The 16,228-nt window shown below is 39.7% G+C and overlaps 1 protein-coding gene and 1 long non-coding RNA gene across 9 annotated transcripts in view; one reads left to right on the top strand and one right to left on the bottom strand.

Annotated features, from left to right (window-relative positions):
• Positions 1-350: 350 nt before the first annotated feature.
• Positions 351-12,873, bottom strand: LOC116663684. Its single transcript, XR_004319962.1, has 3 exons — positions 12,717-12,873; positions 3,460-3,463; positions 351-360 (listed from the first exon to the last, which is right to left on the bottom strand). It is a non-coding gene; the product is annotated as an uncharacterized LOC116663684 (long non-coding RNA).
• Positions 6,270-16,228, top strand: part of B4GALT4 (beta-1,4-galactosyltransferase 4) — a 26,874-nt gene continuing 16,915 nt past the window's right edge. The window contains exons 1-4 of one of the 8 annotated variants that reach the window (XR_004319961.1): positions 6,271-6,350; positions 8,337-8,404; positions 9,002-9,026; positions 9,655-9,746. The gene's annotated coding sequence lies outside the window, so the exon portion shown is untranslated. Of the gene's footprint in view, positions 6,351-6,380; positions 6,621-8,336; positions 8,405-9,001; positions 9,027-9,654; positions 9,751-15,945; positions 16,167-16,228 lie in introns of those variants that run through there. The other 7 variants (XM_032479733.1, XM_032479742.1, XM_032479746.1 and 4 more) reach the window with 7 other exon arrangements.

The raw sequence follows: 16,228 nt of genomic DNA, 5'->3' as shown, positions 1-16,228 counted from the left end.
GTTATCTGTTTTTTCTTGTGGGAGTTGTGGTAATGTATGTCTTTCAAGATGTTTGTCCATTTTATCTAAGTTGTGAAATTTATTCGCATAAAGTTATTCATAATAATCTCTTTTTATCCTTTTAATACCTGTAGAATATGTGGTGATGCCAGCTCTCTAGTTTCTGATATTGATAGCTTTGTGTCTGTTTTCTTTTTTCTGATTGGTCTAGTTAGAGCTTAATCCATTTTATTGATCTTCTCAAAGAACCAGAATTACTTAGATTCTCTTTATTGCTCTCTTCTTTTCTATTTCATTGATTTCTGCCTTGATCTTTATTATTTTTTCTTCTACTTACTTAATGCTTAATTTGCTCTTCCTCTTCTAGTTTTGTAAGGTAGAAGCTGAGATCATTGTTCTGAGACATTTATTCTTTTCTCATATAGACATTTAGTGTTGTAAGTTTTCACTTAAGCACTACATTAATGACATCTACAAATTCTTATATGTGTATTTTAATTTTCATTCAGTCCAAAATACTTTTCGATTTCTTTTTTTATTTTTTCTTTACTCTCCCAGTTATTTAGAAGGGTGTTGTTTAGTTTCCAAATACTTGGGAATTTTCTAAGGATCTTTTTGTTATTGATTTCTAGTTTAATTCCTCTGTAGTCAGAGAACATATTTTGTATGACTTGAATCATATTGAATTTTATTGCCTTATTTTAGGAATAATAGTTCTCTGTGCACTGGAAAAATGTGTATTCTTCTATTATTGGGTAGAGTGTTCTGTAAATGTCAATCAGATCAAGTAGTTAATAGTATTATTCAAATCTTCCGTATTGTCACTGATTTTCTGTAGAATTGGTCTAGAAAATATTGAGAGAGAGGTTTGAAATCTCTGACTGTAATTGTGCAGTTCTATCAGTTTTTATGTAATGTATTTTGAAAAACTATTATTAGGTTCATCAATATTTAGGATTGTTATTTCCTGTTGATGAATTGACGCCCTTATCCTTATAATGATAAAATGACCTGCTTTATCCCTTCTACTGTTCTTTGCTCTGAAATTTATTTTGTCTTATTTTAAAGTAGCTACTCTTATTTTCTTTTGACTTGTGTTAGCATGGTGTATCTCTTTCCATCTTTTTACTTTTAACCTATTTGTTATATTATCATTATATTTAAAGAGCACTTTTTATAGGCAGTGTATAGTTGAGTTTTGCTTTTTTTCTCCATCTCTGCTTTTTAATCAAGGTGTTTACACCATTTATATTCAATGTGATTATTAATGTAGTTAAGTTTGAGTATATCCTCTAGCTATTTGTTTTCTATTTATCTCATCTGTTATGTTTGCCTCTTTTCCTGGTTTTCTAACTTCTTTTGGCCTAATTAAGTTTCTTTTTTGATTTGATTTTATCTCCTTTGTTGCTTTACTAGTTCTAATTCATTATTTTGCTATTTTAGTGGTTGCTTAAGGGTTTATCGTGTACATGTTTGTCTATCATACCCTACATTAAAGTGATATTATACTACTACACATGTAATCTAAGAACCTTATAATAGTACACTTTCATTTATTCCCTTCTGGCTTATATGCTATTGTCGCCATGTGTTTTACTTTTCATCTCTGCAAGTTCAGTTTGGGTCCTTCTTTATATCTCCCATGTCTCTAACTTTGAATACATGGAATACAGTTATAATAACTGTCTTAATGTTCTTCTGTGTTAATTCTAATGCCTGTGTCAGTTCTGGGTTGCTTTTGGCTGATTATTCTGCCCCCATCAGTTGTATTTTCTTGACTCTGTGTACCTGATAATCTTTGTTTGGATGCCAAGCGTTGTGAATTTCACCTTATTTGGTGCTGGATATTTTTATAGCTCTATAAATTTTCTTGAACTTTGTTCTAGGAAACACTCAACTTATTTGGATTTAGTTTGGTCTTTTTGGTCTTGTTTTTACTATATAGTAGTCAGGTCTGGAACATTGTTTATTGTTGAGCTACTTCTTCTCCATCACTGAGCAAGACTTTCCTGAGTACTCTACCCAGTGCCTTGTGAATTATGAGTTTTTCCAGTCATAAAAATGATGGCAATAGGCAGTTTTCCCAAACCAGTGTGAGTGACAGGGACTAGTCCCTTTAATCCCTATAGGTGTTTCTTTCCCTGGCTTTGGATAGTTTCCCTACATGCATGCATTGATCATGAATCCTTTTTTTTTTTTTTTTTTTGAGTAAAAGTAGATTTATTCAGAGAGATATATACTCCATAGACAGAGTGTGGGCCATCTCTGAAGGGGAGAGAGAGCAAGAGAGAGAGAGACCTAGGAGATATACATTCCATAGGCAGAATGTGGGCCATCTTACTCAGAAGGAAGAGTGGCCTCAGAGCACGGAGTCATCTAGGAAAGTGAGATTGACTGATCATAGAGATTTTTTGAGGGGATTCTTTGCAGATCTCCAGTATTCTGTCTCTGTGCATCTGTCTTTATTTGGTATTCTGTCCTGTGAAATCTAGCTGCTCTGGTCTCCCTGGACTCCAGGGTCTATCTCCTCAACTCAGGGAGTCTTCCCGGTTCTGTTTTAGCTTTCCCTTCCCTCTGCTATGCTTAGAAACTCTCTCAAGGTAGTGAGCTGGGACAATTGTGGGGCTCACCTTGTTTGCTTCCTGTCTGTCAGAGATCACTGTCCTTTGTTACCTGATAATGAGTATCTTGAAAACTATTCTTTTATATTTTTCTTTTTTTTTTAAATGGATGCTTCAGGTGATGGTACATCTGGTCCCTGTTACTTTATCTTGGCCAGAAAGGAAAGTCTAGTTACTGCTTTTTCCACTTTGAGATTTAATCCTTTCTCTCTTTTGTATTTTAACTTAAAAAAAAATTTCACGGCTTAGAACAGTTGTAAAAATTATTCAAGGAACACCTGTATACACTTTTAAAAAGATATTGATCAATTATTAACATTTTGTCACATTTGTGTGCCTGCTTAACTCAAAATATATATATATATACATGTATATATACTGGCCCTTAGTCAGGCTCTGCATCCATGCAGTGTCTGTCCATCTATATCTGTTGGTGTTTGATCTTCCATTAGATAAGATAGAGTTTGGATAACTCTATCACACACACACATTTTAACTGAACCATTTGAGAGAAATTGCAGACATCATGACACTTCATCATTAAATAATTCTTAAGAATAAAGTCACTCTACTATATAACCACGAGTGCAACAAATTTAATATTGACAGAATATTATCATATGACACATGGTTTACTTTATTTATTGCTGTGTAACAAATGACCCCAAAACGTAGAAGCTGAAAACAACAGAGTACTACTATTATATCACATGATTCTGTGGGTCAGAAATTCAGATGTGGTGCAGTAGGGGGTTCACCTTTACTTTATGATGTCTAACCTTCAGGTGGGGGCGATTCTGAGCGATTGGTGGCTGGAACAGTTGGGAGGTGGCTAGACATCTCTTTTTCTTTTTCTCCTTGGCTTCTCCACATGGCTAGTGTGGGCTTTCTCATAGCATGGTAGCCTCAGGGTATCTGGGCTACTCACATGATGGTTCAGGGTTCCAACAAAAAGTGATTCTACAGATTACCAATACAAACTGGCATCACACATGAGGTGATGCTCTGAGGGTATAATAAATATCATCTTTATCATATTTATGCCCAAAATGCATAATTGGAATTTAATCATGAGGAAATAATTAGATAGGCCCAAATCAAGGAATATTCTACAAAACAACTGTCTTGTACACTTCAAAAATGTCAATGTTATGAAAGACAAAGACAGATGAGAAGCTGTTCCAGATTACAGGAGGCTGTATTAGTTCATTAAAGCTGCCATAACGAAATATTGTAGACTGGGTGGCTTGAACAACAGAAATTTATTTTCTCATAATTCTAGAGGCTTTAACATATGAATTTGAGGTGGGGGGGTTCAATTCAGTCCATAATGGAGACTAAGGAGATTTCTTTACATGTGGTCTTAGATTGGAATAAAGTTGCTCAAAGGAGTATTATTGAGATAATTGGAAATGAATATGTATAACTCAGAAGATTAAAAATAGTCTCCAATTCTTTGACAGTCATCTCACTGAGAAATGGGGCTATATTTTCCCTCCCTTTAAATCTGGGCTGGCTGTGACTGCTTTGACACATGGAAGACAGTGGAACAGAAAGCAGATAATGGCCTTTAAAAGGTTGGGCTCAGAATTGGCATAGCTTCACTTTCACTTTCCTTTTTTTTTTTTTTTTACTCTACCATGACATACATACTCATTTACAATTGTCTCAATAACATACCTTGTAACATTTTTTTTCCAATCCAGGAATTTAGATGTCAAATCTCCTCAACTCTCCTTTAATCTGAAATGTTCCTCATCATTCCTTGTCTTTTAACACATTGACATTTTTGAAGCATACAGGCCAGTTGTTTTGTACAATATCCTTTAATTTGGGCTTTAATTTAGAATTATGCATTTTTGGCAGTACAACAATGATGATATTGAGGTGGAAAGCCCCATAAAAAAAGACCAGCAGGACCCCAGGCAGGGCCACTATTCTCCTGCCAACACCATCCGGTTCCCTGGCCCAGAGGCTCTATCTCACTTTTTGCCTCTGAAACAGCTTACTTCTAGGAAAGTGGAACTTACCCCTAAAATTCTATTGATCCCTGAGCTCACTCCTGATTGGTCGTTTCCTTCACTCCTGATTGGTCCATTTCCCTAACTTCTGATTGGTCCATTTGTAATACTTCATTTGCATGGAGCGCACTCCTGATTGGTTCTCTCCCTCCTGATTGGTCCATTTCTACAAAGCTTGTTCCTAATTAGTCAACTTTTGTTATACCTTATTTGCATATTGTGTTGCAAAGTGTAAACTGGCAGCCTATAAAAGCCTGTGTAAACCTACAGATGGGGTGGAGAGCTTGGAGTGTTAATTCTTCTGGGCCTGCTGGTGTAATAAACCTGAGTTCTCCAACTCTTTGAGTGCTGCTTGGTCTCTTGCCTGGATCCAGGTTGCTGTTACAACTGAGCTGTAACAACAAGCTGTAACTGAGCTGTAACACTGAGCTGTAACACATTTTTCTGCAACAATATGTCCTTAGAGCATCAACTCATGTATGATGTCATGTATGTTTTGTACTATTGGTGAAATTAAGTACTTGGTTAAGGTTTATCTGCCAGATTTCCCCAATGGGTACCACATTCTTTTTGTAATTGGTAAGTAACCACTAGGGACATCTTCTTCTTTAAAAATTTCAAAGAGTTCTCCTGTATTCTGTGTCAGATAGTTCTAGTATCTGACATCCTTGGGGGCCCAAATCTCTTGGGTATGAGGTCTGCGAGTCCTTATGTGTGGCCTCCGGTGCTTGGTGATTTTTTTAAAATTGAAACTTGTATTTGTTTGAATCCTATGGGATTAAATTGAGGATGTGACCTCTAAAGTGTGTTTCCATTGTCCAGGGCACAAGGGACTTGGAAACTCCTTAGTGTTCTTCCACAGTCTTAGCTTGAAGTCGAAGGCTCAGGTTTGTCTCCTCTTGCTTCGATCCCGCCAGCGGAGACCTTCCATCTGCCCTCAGCCAAGCCCCTGGTCTCCTGCTTAGACCTGGGTGACCCCAGCACTGGTTCTTCCCATGGATTGTTCCTTTTGGGGTGGGGTGGTTCTTGGAGAATCTGCTACTTACCGTGGAAGGCTGTGTTGGATAATATAGCCTGCTCTCCTGCCTGACTGCCCATCATGATTTTTCACTCAATCTTTATTATAAATATGATTCTGTCTTGGGGGGGGGGTGTGTGTGTGTATTTTAAAATAAATTTGGATTTCTCACTATTTAGTTACTGAATATTCTCAATAGTCTTGTGAAATGGGAAAGTCAGTTAATTTGGTACACTGCAGCTGAGAAAGCTGAAACCTGTTAGGGTGATGTAAGGTAAATTTATGAACTTTTAAAACCTCAGTTTCCTACTTCATAAAATGGGAAGGTTTGTGTCTCCTCAAAGCTTTGTGAGCTAAATGCTTGTAAATCAAGGGGCATCTGGGAAGCGCCCAGACCTTAGCGCAGTAGGCACAAAGCTTTATTAAGATCACCCAAAGATGGTCTTTCCTCCCGGTGCTCCTTCCATCGCCCAGGGAGGGTGGGGTTGGGGGTGGCGGGGTCGGTGGAGCCCCGCCAGCGAAGGAACACGCAGACCCGCCCCCAGGGTCCGGCCGAAGCGACTCCCGGGACGGGCGGGGGGCGGAGCCGGCGCGCAGGGGCCTCCTCCTGGGCGGCGTGGGGCGGTCCCCGCGGCTGCTTCTCGCCGCCTTCCCTTTCTCCGCGCGATGATCGTCGCGGTCGCGTCTGGGGTGAGTTCGCCGGGCCTTCGCTCTGCCCGCGCCTGGGACGCGCAATTCCGCGCAGAGGGAGGCGGCGGGCACCGTGTGGTATCGCCGGGCGGCGGGCCGGGTCGGTCACGGACCGGGGCTGGACGCTCGCGGGCCGCGCCTCGGAGGGCCGTCCTACCTCAGCCGGGGCGGGGGCCGGGCAGGGGGCCTGCGGAGGCCGGGGCTCAGGTGCGGGCGCTACCGCGGCGCTCCCTACGCTGCTGGAGGGGTAGCCAGGCGACATGCTGCCAGGTAGGGATCCAGGAGTTACCCGCCGAGGCCCCTCGTCGCCGTTCGGGGGTCGCCACCAGCATCTCGCTCCCCGCCAGGCTCATCAGAGTGGAGAAAGCCCCTTCCTCCTTGGAGTCCTCTTTCCCCAGGGCTTCTACTAGGAAACTGATCTGCTGATCCCAGCCTGGGGCCTGCAGGGGCCGACGAGTTGTGAGGGCCAGCTGGATTTTAAAGTACCTCAGAGATTCTGGCCCTTAGTCAGGCTCTGCGTACATCTGGTGTCTGTCGATCTATATCTGTTGGTGTTTGATCTTCCACTAGATAAGGTCTAACTCTAAGTTTGAAAACCCCAGAAAAGTCCAAGATAATTGGGACTGAGAAAAGGCCTTTGGGTTGGTTGTCTCAGGAGAGCAAGTTATCAACAGGGTGGGCGTGTGCCAGGTTGCAAAGTGTTCAAGAGGACGTGAGGGCGGCCACGGCACAGGGAGACCTCGCCAGCCGTTTGGCGATGAAAGGCAGGAGGAAGAAGACAGTGGTTTGAGGATTTGAGGGTGTTTAAAAATTTTTTTTTCTAAAAATTTTTAAATGTCTTTCAAGAAAAGGAAATAACATTGAGGATGCAGGAAAGTCAAGGAATCTTGGATAGGGATGAATAAGATTCAGGGTCCAGGCTGAGAAAGTGGACTTAAAAACAGGGGTGAAGGGCTAGCTATCCTAGGCTCCTGGGCTGGGCACGTGGGCTAGAGTCCTGGCATGTATCTCTAAAATAATGCTTAATCTGACCACAGTTTATCTTTTAGGAATTTTATCTTCTAGAGCAGGATTGGCCTCTAAACCCCATGAAATTGAAAATGTTTGTGTGCTTGTTTGTGTTGTAAGGGAGAAAAACCTTTTCCTTTTCCCCTTTCTAGATTTTTTGGCTGATCTAATAATTAAATTGAATGGACATAAAACGGATTAACAGGAGAAAAACAAATTTACTTTAATACCTATGGGATCTTATAAAAATATGAGGCTCAAAGAATAACCAAAGCAGGCAGCTTTTATATCTTTTAGACAAGGAAACAGTAAGTGTGTGAAGAATTGATAAGGCAAGGAAGTTTGGGCTTGGGGTAGTGAATTAATGAGGAAGTAATAAGGTTTATTATACAGCCTTCTCCATCTTGAATTCCTATCTCTTGTGATAAGGATGTCTTCCTGTACAGAGAGGGTCCCTTTCACATGGGAGATTTATTTCCTGCTTTCACGGGGACAAAAGGATGAAAATGTCCTTCTTTCACTGGCTATTTCTTAAGTAACTTTAATTCAAAATAATTGATATACTGATATAGTGGCATATTTTGCTTCCCTTCAGTGTACCTTTTTGAGAAGATTCATGCTTTGATCAGACTTCTGATCTGATTTAAAACATCTGTTAAAGAGAGGTACTGAACTGTTTGACTACATAATTTTGGAGAAGGCAATAAAACTCACTCTCTCAGTATATTTTATGTGCCACTTGATATATCTTTATATCCTTGTCTAAAAGATATAAAAGCTGCCTGCTTTGGTTATTCTTTGAGCCTCATATTTTTATAAGATCCCATAGGTATTAAAGTAAATTTGTTTTTCTCCTGTTAATCCGTTTTATGTCCATTCAATTTAATTATTAGATCAGCCAAAAAATCTAGAAAGGGGAAAAGGAAAAGTATTTAGTACTTACTTTAAACTGAGCTAATAATAATGTGTTTTTTCCAGAGATGCATACAAGACTTGAGAGCTGACCATTTCTTTGAAGATCTTTAAAGTGGAAACATTCAAAGAAAGTCAGTGGTGGTTTTCTTTCCTTTCTTTCTTTCTTTTTTTTTTTTTAAGCCATTAATGAACAGTGGTTTCCACAAACCTACCTAGCTTCCTGTTGAAAACATTGATTCCTTGGCCCCACCCCCAAGCCTTGGAAATAAAAATCTCTGAAGATGGAGCCTAGGAATTAGAATTTCAAACAGAGACCACACAGTTCTCTGGCACTGAAAGTTATTGACAGCCTCCGAGGTTTTTCTTTGAGATTTGAACTCATTGAGGCCTTTTCAGAACAGATTTCCTTAAAAAATTGTGTGAATGAATTGCTACTAAAATGATAATCTCTGTCTACTGTGTCATCTCTAGGTTTTAATATATTTTAAAGGAAAACTATAATATATTTTAAAGGAAAACATTTTATCAGAAAAAAACATTGTTTCTGATCATAAAACCCTATTTTAGAAAAGTTGAAAGATTGAGAACAAAATTTATAGTTTAGAGACAACCACCAGTGGTTCTTGCATTTTATATGTGAAAGGTATGCATACCACACATATATAGCATAATTTGGGTTGTATTCTGTGTACCTTTTTACATTATGTGTTGTTTTTTTTTTCACTTAGCTATCGTGAGCACTTTCTCATGCAGGTAAGTTTTTAAACACCATTAAGGAAAGCATGTGTTCCCTCGTATGTAGGTACTGTAACTAATTAAATCAGCTCCTGTTGTTAACATTTTGATTGTTTTCAGTTTTTGGTTATTTTAGTAATGTTAGTTTGAATATCATAGTCTACCTGTCTGATTATTTATTAGAATAAATTTCTAAATGTTGAAGTCGGAAGCTATTCAAATGCATTTAAAAAATCTCCTTTTCATATATTTTCTTACTCCCTATTCTTCACCAGAAGGAAGATGAACTTTTCTGAAGGAGCTATTGTATTACGGGTCCATTCTCTTATTTCAGTGGTTCTCAAACTTTAATGTGTATAAGAATCACCTGGGGAGCTTGTTAAAAATTCATTTTCCTGAGCCTCAGGCCCCAGCTGTTCTGACCCATTAGCTCTGGAGTAGGGCCCAGGAATCTACAATTTTAACAAATTTTCCTTTGTATATATTATAGGCACTCTTGGAACCACATTTTGAAAAATGTTTTTTAAATAAATGGCAAAATAGACTCAAATTAGGTCACTTGCCCAAAGCCATTCATGCATCTGGTAACCAGATTTGAACTCAGCTCTTTGTGACTTCAGAGCCCTTGTTTTTTCCATTCCCTCAGACCTTCTGAAACCTCCTCTTTGGTATGCCCCTAATGACTGCAGAAGGCAACTCCAGCTGACCCCACTGCAGGACTCCGGGATAGCTGAGAATGTACGTAAGTACACAGCGAGCCTCCGTGAAACTCCTGCTTCAGAAACTCATGAATTCTATTAACGCTGCATAACATAGAGGATGTAAAACAATTTCAGTCCTTTGCTAGTTAAATTTATTTCATGTTTCCTGACCGTTTCATGCCAACTCTTGTGAAATCGTTGATGCAGGACTATCAGGCCGCTCTTGCCTCTTGCCCGAGGGCAGGGACCCGGCTCTGGTGTGCTCCGTGGTTTCCGGGAGGAAGGGGCAGGCGAAGCAGCGACTCCTCCCAGAGTCAGAAAAGAGAAGCACTGCTTTTGAAAACTCAGTGGCAGAGGAGCAGAGGGTGGTGGGCATGACTCAGAGCGAGCGCTGTTTATCAGAGATGGGGCTCTGCCCTGAGACAAGTGTGGGTGTTAGTGAACCGACAGGAACTAGCAGGAGAGTGAGCCTTTCACAGTTTAAAAAATCTTCTCCAAATGGGATTTTACACCCACTTAATTTTTTCCCTTCTTTATTAGTCTTCTTTTTTCTTCTTTTTTCCTTTGTCACATTTGTTTTAGTAGTAGCCTAGGATTATTGTGTGTCCTTAAGGATTTCAACTAGAAAGTCATTCATTATTTACCAAATATAACAGGTCAGTTTGAGGTACTAGGAATACAAAAAACTGATTCTCTCTGAGAATTAAGTTAATTTGACTGCCATATATTGACTTGGGTTATACAGTCTTAAACTTTTTATTTTAACTTTCACTTTTTAATTAATTTTAGAATAGAGAAAAGTTGCACATACTGAACAGAGAATTCACTCAGCTTCCCCTAATTTTAGCCCTTTACATAACCATTGTTGGGTTATCAATACTATTAAGTAAACTATAGACTTTATTTGAATTTCATCATCTCTCCTGGTAATGAATTTTTTCTTTCCATATTCTATCGAGGATCCTACCTTGCATTTAGTTATTTCTCCTTAGTCTCTTCTAGTCTGAGATAGTTCCTCAGTTTTTTCTTGTTCTTCATTATTTTGACCCTTTTGAGGAGTCTTGATTAGTTGTTTTGTAGAATGAAGTTATTTTTTAGAAAAGTATCAATATAGTTATTTTTTAGAGTTCAATATGTCACTAATTCATGAAGTTCATAAGCCTTATCACTGGTGATATTAACCTTGATCACTTGGTTAAGTTGATATCTGCTAGGTTTCTTCACTATAAAGTTTCTGTCTTTCTCTGTAGCTATTAATTGTTTGGGGGGAGATACTTTAAGACTGTGAAAACTCTGTTTATCCTCAAATTTTTACCTACTAATTTTAGCACCCTTTGGTGGATCTTTTCTCAACAATTATTATAGTGGTGTTTACCTGCTGGTGACTTTTTCTCATCTCCTGCTTCCTTATTAACTGGAAGTTTATTGTGAGAAAGAGCTGCCCTTTCCCATTTATTTGGTCATTTATATCAGTATGGATTTATGGATATTAATTTCATTCTATGGTTAAAATACAGTGCTGTCATTTTCTTGCTCAAATGTTTCCAGTTTCAGCCATTACAAGCTTAGTCGGAGTTTAAATGACTGGTACATGTAAATGGCTGTCATCATTTCTATCCTATCCTTGCTCCTTGCCCTGGGAACTGTTAACCTAAAACAATAAAACAGCCAGTTATTTTACAAGCAAAATGGGTTTATTCTGGAGCAGCAAAGAATTGCAGTTTGGAACATGCACCTATGGCAAACCACCTGCAAGTCCAATAAAGCAAAGGAAAGGAAACTCTTTTATAGAGGAGGAGGGGAGGTTGAGAGAGGCTATTAGAAACAAAATGTCCATTGGAGGAAACTGGGAGTTTGAAATATAGTGGCTTTTTATTGGCTGAGTTGTGACAGTGTGTCATAGGCTGAGGTGTTGCCAGGCAAGGAGAAAATCTTCCTCCTCCTGCTGGTAGTAGTAAAGTTGTGTCACTTCCTGCCGGAGTTGAAAGGTAGGTCTCTTCCTGTTAGGGTCCTTGTTGAAGTGATCTGTATCTCTCCTTCTGGCCTCTCAACTCCATTTTGGTGAGGATACCCTTTATTAATTTTCACAGAAGTATTGCTTCTTTAGGATCTGGGTAGTGATCACTCAGAAACCAGGTAAAGTAGCTAGAATTGGGAGAATGGATACTAGAGGTTCAAGGAGGGGGGACAACACATTTACAAATAGTCAGCTCTCAGGAACTCTGCCGGAGTGAAGGGGGGCAGCAAAATACCAGCCTTCCCATGGGTGCTGCCCCAGGGAGGCCCAAGGGAGTAGGACCAAGTGCCTGGGGCCACATCCTGCCCACTCTGAGACACCCTGGGGTTACCAGATGGATTGAGAGACTTTGGACTGCTGAGTTAAGTGCTCCTTCCTACTGAATGAGGACCACGTCCTTTCTCCATGGTACTGAAGTGCTTAGTAAATATTAGTAGAGTGACACCTGGTGTCCTCTCTCAACCTCCCATGGTGATGTAGAAATGTGTGTGTGTAGAGATTCTCTGAGAATGATACTAGCATTCATGCTGATCTACCTATGCTAGGCTACCTTCTGTGCTAGACTTTTTTTTTTTTTTTTTTTTTTAAATGGAAACTTCAAGCATACCAAAGAGTAGGTAAGAAAAGAAAATGAACCCTCAGGTACCTGTCACCTTGCTTCACTACTTTTCAGTATTTTCCCAATCTTATTTCATCTATTCTCCCATTTTCAGGATTGGGGCTGGCATATTTGGAAACAAATTATAGACATTAAAATCTAAGAAAGGATTGAAATAAAATTTGACTGCAGGGACTATACTTTAATTCCCTTTGTATCCTCTTGCTGCCTACCACTATGCCTGTACATAGCAGGTGCTCAGAAAGGACTGGTTGAATTTAAAGAGGAAAAACAAAATTACGAGAATATCATTGTTTTGAGCTAACTCTTGGGCAGACCTGGAAAGGAAAAGGGTGGTGAGTCGTGCTCTAAAATAACTTCTTTCACATTACCTGAATTTGTTCTCTTTAATCATGATTCCCCTGTCACCTCAAGACAGCCTTGATTGAAAAGAAAACTCTTTTCAGGGAAAGTTCAGAGCCTCTCATTTATTTAAATGTCTTTATAAATAAATCCAATCTGATGCCATTTTCTCAAATATCAACCAGAGTTACCTGCTCTAAAAAGAACTTTCTTTAAAAAAATCATTAACTTTATTTTTTTTAATTTTATTTATTTATTTTATTTTTTATTTTATTTTTTAGAGAGTAGATCTTTTTTTTAAAACATTTTTTATTGAGTTATAGTCATTTTACAATGTTGTGTCAAATTCCAGTGTAGAACACAATTTTTCAGTTATACATGAACATACATATATTCTTTGTCACTTTTTTCGCTGTGAGCTACCACAAGATCTTGTATATATTTCCCTTATTTTTTTTAATTATAAAAGTAGTGTATACTCATTGAAAGATAAATAGGAAATTACAGAGAAATAGAAAATAAAAATCATTCAATATGTATTTTATTACATAATTCTAGAGAGAGCATTATCTTGGTTAGCATTCTGATAAATTGGAGCATGAATCACATTGGTAATCAGAGTCAAAAAATATTTAGTATGTCCTTGGGAGTGAACCAGGTGTGTTTGCCTCATCTCATTAAATTCTTACAGAAACATTGTAAGATAAGTTAATTTTTAAAATTGTTTTATAGCTGGGCAGACAAACGTGGTGAGAGGGTTAGCCTTTGATCACTTAGCTAATAAACAGGCTGGGCAGATCTCTCTTGACAAACAGTTGGGTGGGGTTCTAGCTACTTCATCCTGGGGTGTTTACTCACAGGAACCCTGGAGACCTCTCACTGGAACTTGCTTCACGCTGGCTGCCTGCACAGTCAGTTTTGAGGAAAGCAGTAAAGTATAGGAAAAGGGGGAAGTGGTTAGTTTTAACTGGAGCCCACCCTGTCTGAAGAATCAAGGTTAGCCGTGAAGGGCTAATTAGTAAGTACACTCAACCCTTGGACAACACAGGTATGGACTGAGTGGGTCCGCCGAGATGCAGCTTTTTCAGTAAGTGCTGCAGTGCTACACGGTCAGGGGTTGGTTGACTCCAAGGTTGCAGAACCGCCAAAATGGAGGGCTGACTCTGGGGCTTGAGCATCCAAGGGTTTTGGCATCTGAGGCGGGTCCTGGAACTAATTCCCCGCAGGCACTGAGGGATGACTATAATCATTAAGAACGGTTCCTTGCTTTTATTATAAGTTTCTTATCTTTGGATAAATTCCATGGGCTGCAGTTCAGCAATATTAGTCCGTGATTGTTCCTAACTTGCTACTTGTTGGGTAGGTTTTAAAAGCTGTCTGAAACACACTTCCTCCCTCTTTAAAATGAGGGGGCTGGAATGTGTGTGGTTTCTGGTCCCTTTTGCTCTAACACTGCAGTACTTCCTTGATCAGAAGTCCCTTAAGCCAGCGAGTTTCTCTGTCAGGTCATTCATTCTTCTGTAAACAGCTCTTAGAAAAGCAATGTTCCCAGTCTAAACTTTCCAAGATTGAGATTTTTATCAAAAACTATAGCCAATTCTAGCATTTAAGCCACCTGCAGCTAAGTCCATACAAGTGGTTTAGCCCCAGTGCATGGCACAGAGTAAATGCACAAATGAATCCCTCTTCTTATTAATGATTAATCTTCAGTTAGTTATTACTACCTGCTGCACTTACTTGTGATACCTTTAGAAGACCCTGAACACAGGCCATACTGTTTAATTGCTTCCTGGGTCAAACTCTTCTTTTGTCGTTTGACCCAGGAACCTAGCCTCTGTTTATGACATTGTGTCTAGAGAGGAATGCTTTCTGGGTTTCCCTCAGGCTCACCTCAAGCTCCACTTTTGGACTACCAACCTTACATAAGTATGAGGCTATCTTGAGAGTTGCTGAGGTTGTTTTGTTTTTCACAGTAAAGTACCACATCCCCACATCTCATTTGAAAAATCAACAACTCTGTTTTTATTACAAAAGCACCTAAGTATATCATACAGAATTCCAAAAATGAAAGAAAAGAGAAAAAACACCCCTGGCTAATCCCATACTCCTAATACAATTATTGCTAGCTTTCAGCTATATTTTATTTCTAGAGTTTTCTTATTTCTATAGTTTTGCACATACAGAGTTTATTTTCTGTTTTTCTCTTTGTTACTTAAGATTTAGTTGTATGTGTTTTTGTGTTATTTTGGCACAGAAAATAGTTTGGTCTCCATTCTGTCCGTTTAATTGAGAATATGTTTGGCTGTGGAGATTATCAGTGTCCTGGCGTTAGCATTTTCCACAGTCTTCTAATAATGCATTTAGAATTTGAGGAGAGACATGGTTTTGGTGGTGCAGAGAGGATGTGGGGCCTCACCAAGTAGACTTTGTCACCTTAGGACATTTACCATGGTCCAGGGAGGGCCCTCAGCTGTGTGGCCTCAGAAACTGGGATTTTGTTTCACTGAATTTTAGCTGAGAGCATAGCCACCTCTCTGAGGTGAATCCGTGCTCTCTCACTACGTGCTGTTGACGTATGAAGTCAGAATGGCAGTTCATCCCCTGACAGGAATACAGAGCAGTGGTCCTGGCAGCCCCCAGTGTGTCTGCCTGGTGGTCACCCCTGGACCAGAGTCATTCAGTGTGAAATAACATGACAGTCACAGCAGTGACGGTCAGCCCTTAGTGGGCACTAACTGTGCATTAGCAGGTGGCTAACACTTTATGTATTAGTGTATTAGGTCCTCCAGTCCCACAGTGTCCTCTCTAGGAAGGTACTGTTTTTATCCCCACTTCACGATGAGTCCAAGGCTCAGTGAAGTGACTGGCTGGGGTTTCGTAGCTGATGTGTGGTGGAGCTGTAGTTTCTGTCTAAACCCAAACCCCAGATCTTAAACCCTGTGCAGTAGTTCTACCCGTTACTGTCGCAGCTGTGCCACCTCCTGCGTGGGCATTCTCTTGTGTTGTTGCCCGCTCCCTCACCTGCTGGGATGTGCCCTGTGCCTCTGCCTCATTGTGAATATAAAGTTTATAACTGAAAAATCCTTTGTTTTTCATTTGCTGCTGTAAAGGAAAATGTTTTTCTAGCTCTTCCAAAAATAGCTTTGTCTTTTCCCTTATTTTCTCTTTGGGTCAAAACATGCTCTGGAACAAGATTTCACACGTCGTTACCTTCTCTTAAAGCTGTACCAGGAAGTGGCAACTAAGGAAGCGAACCATCAGGGCTGAATTTGAGGCTGTGCCAGTTCAGAGCTGGGGAGGCATTGCCTGTCTCTTCTTTGCCTTCTCCTCCTCTGCAACATCCGGAAATGGCTTTTCTTCTGGGTTGACTGACAGCTGGGTTAATAGCCCGGAGAGAGTGGTTGGGACTGTCTACCTGTGATGGTTGGAACTGTCTACCTCCAAAATTTCTGAATCTTTGTTGGAGAACTCTTATTACTGTAAGTCAGGATTGGCTGGGGATGGGTTTTCAGTTTGTGCTGATGTGAATCATTTCAGGCTA

The sequence above is a fragment of the Camelus ferus genome, chromosome 1 (assembly GCF_009834535.1).
Source record: "Camelus ferus isolate YT-003-E chromosome 1, BCGSAC_Cfer_1.0, whole genome shotgun sequence".
Lineage (NCBI taxonomy): Eukaryota > Metazoa > Chordata > Mammalia > Artiodactyla > Camelidae > Camelus > Camelus ferus.
The sequence above is the reverse complement of the archived record's forward strand: the minus strand, read 5'-3'. Positions and strand labels throughout refer to the sequence as shown.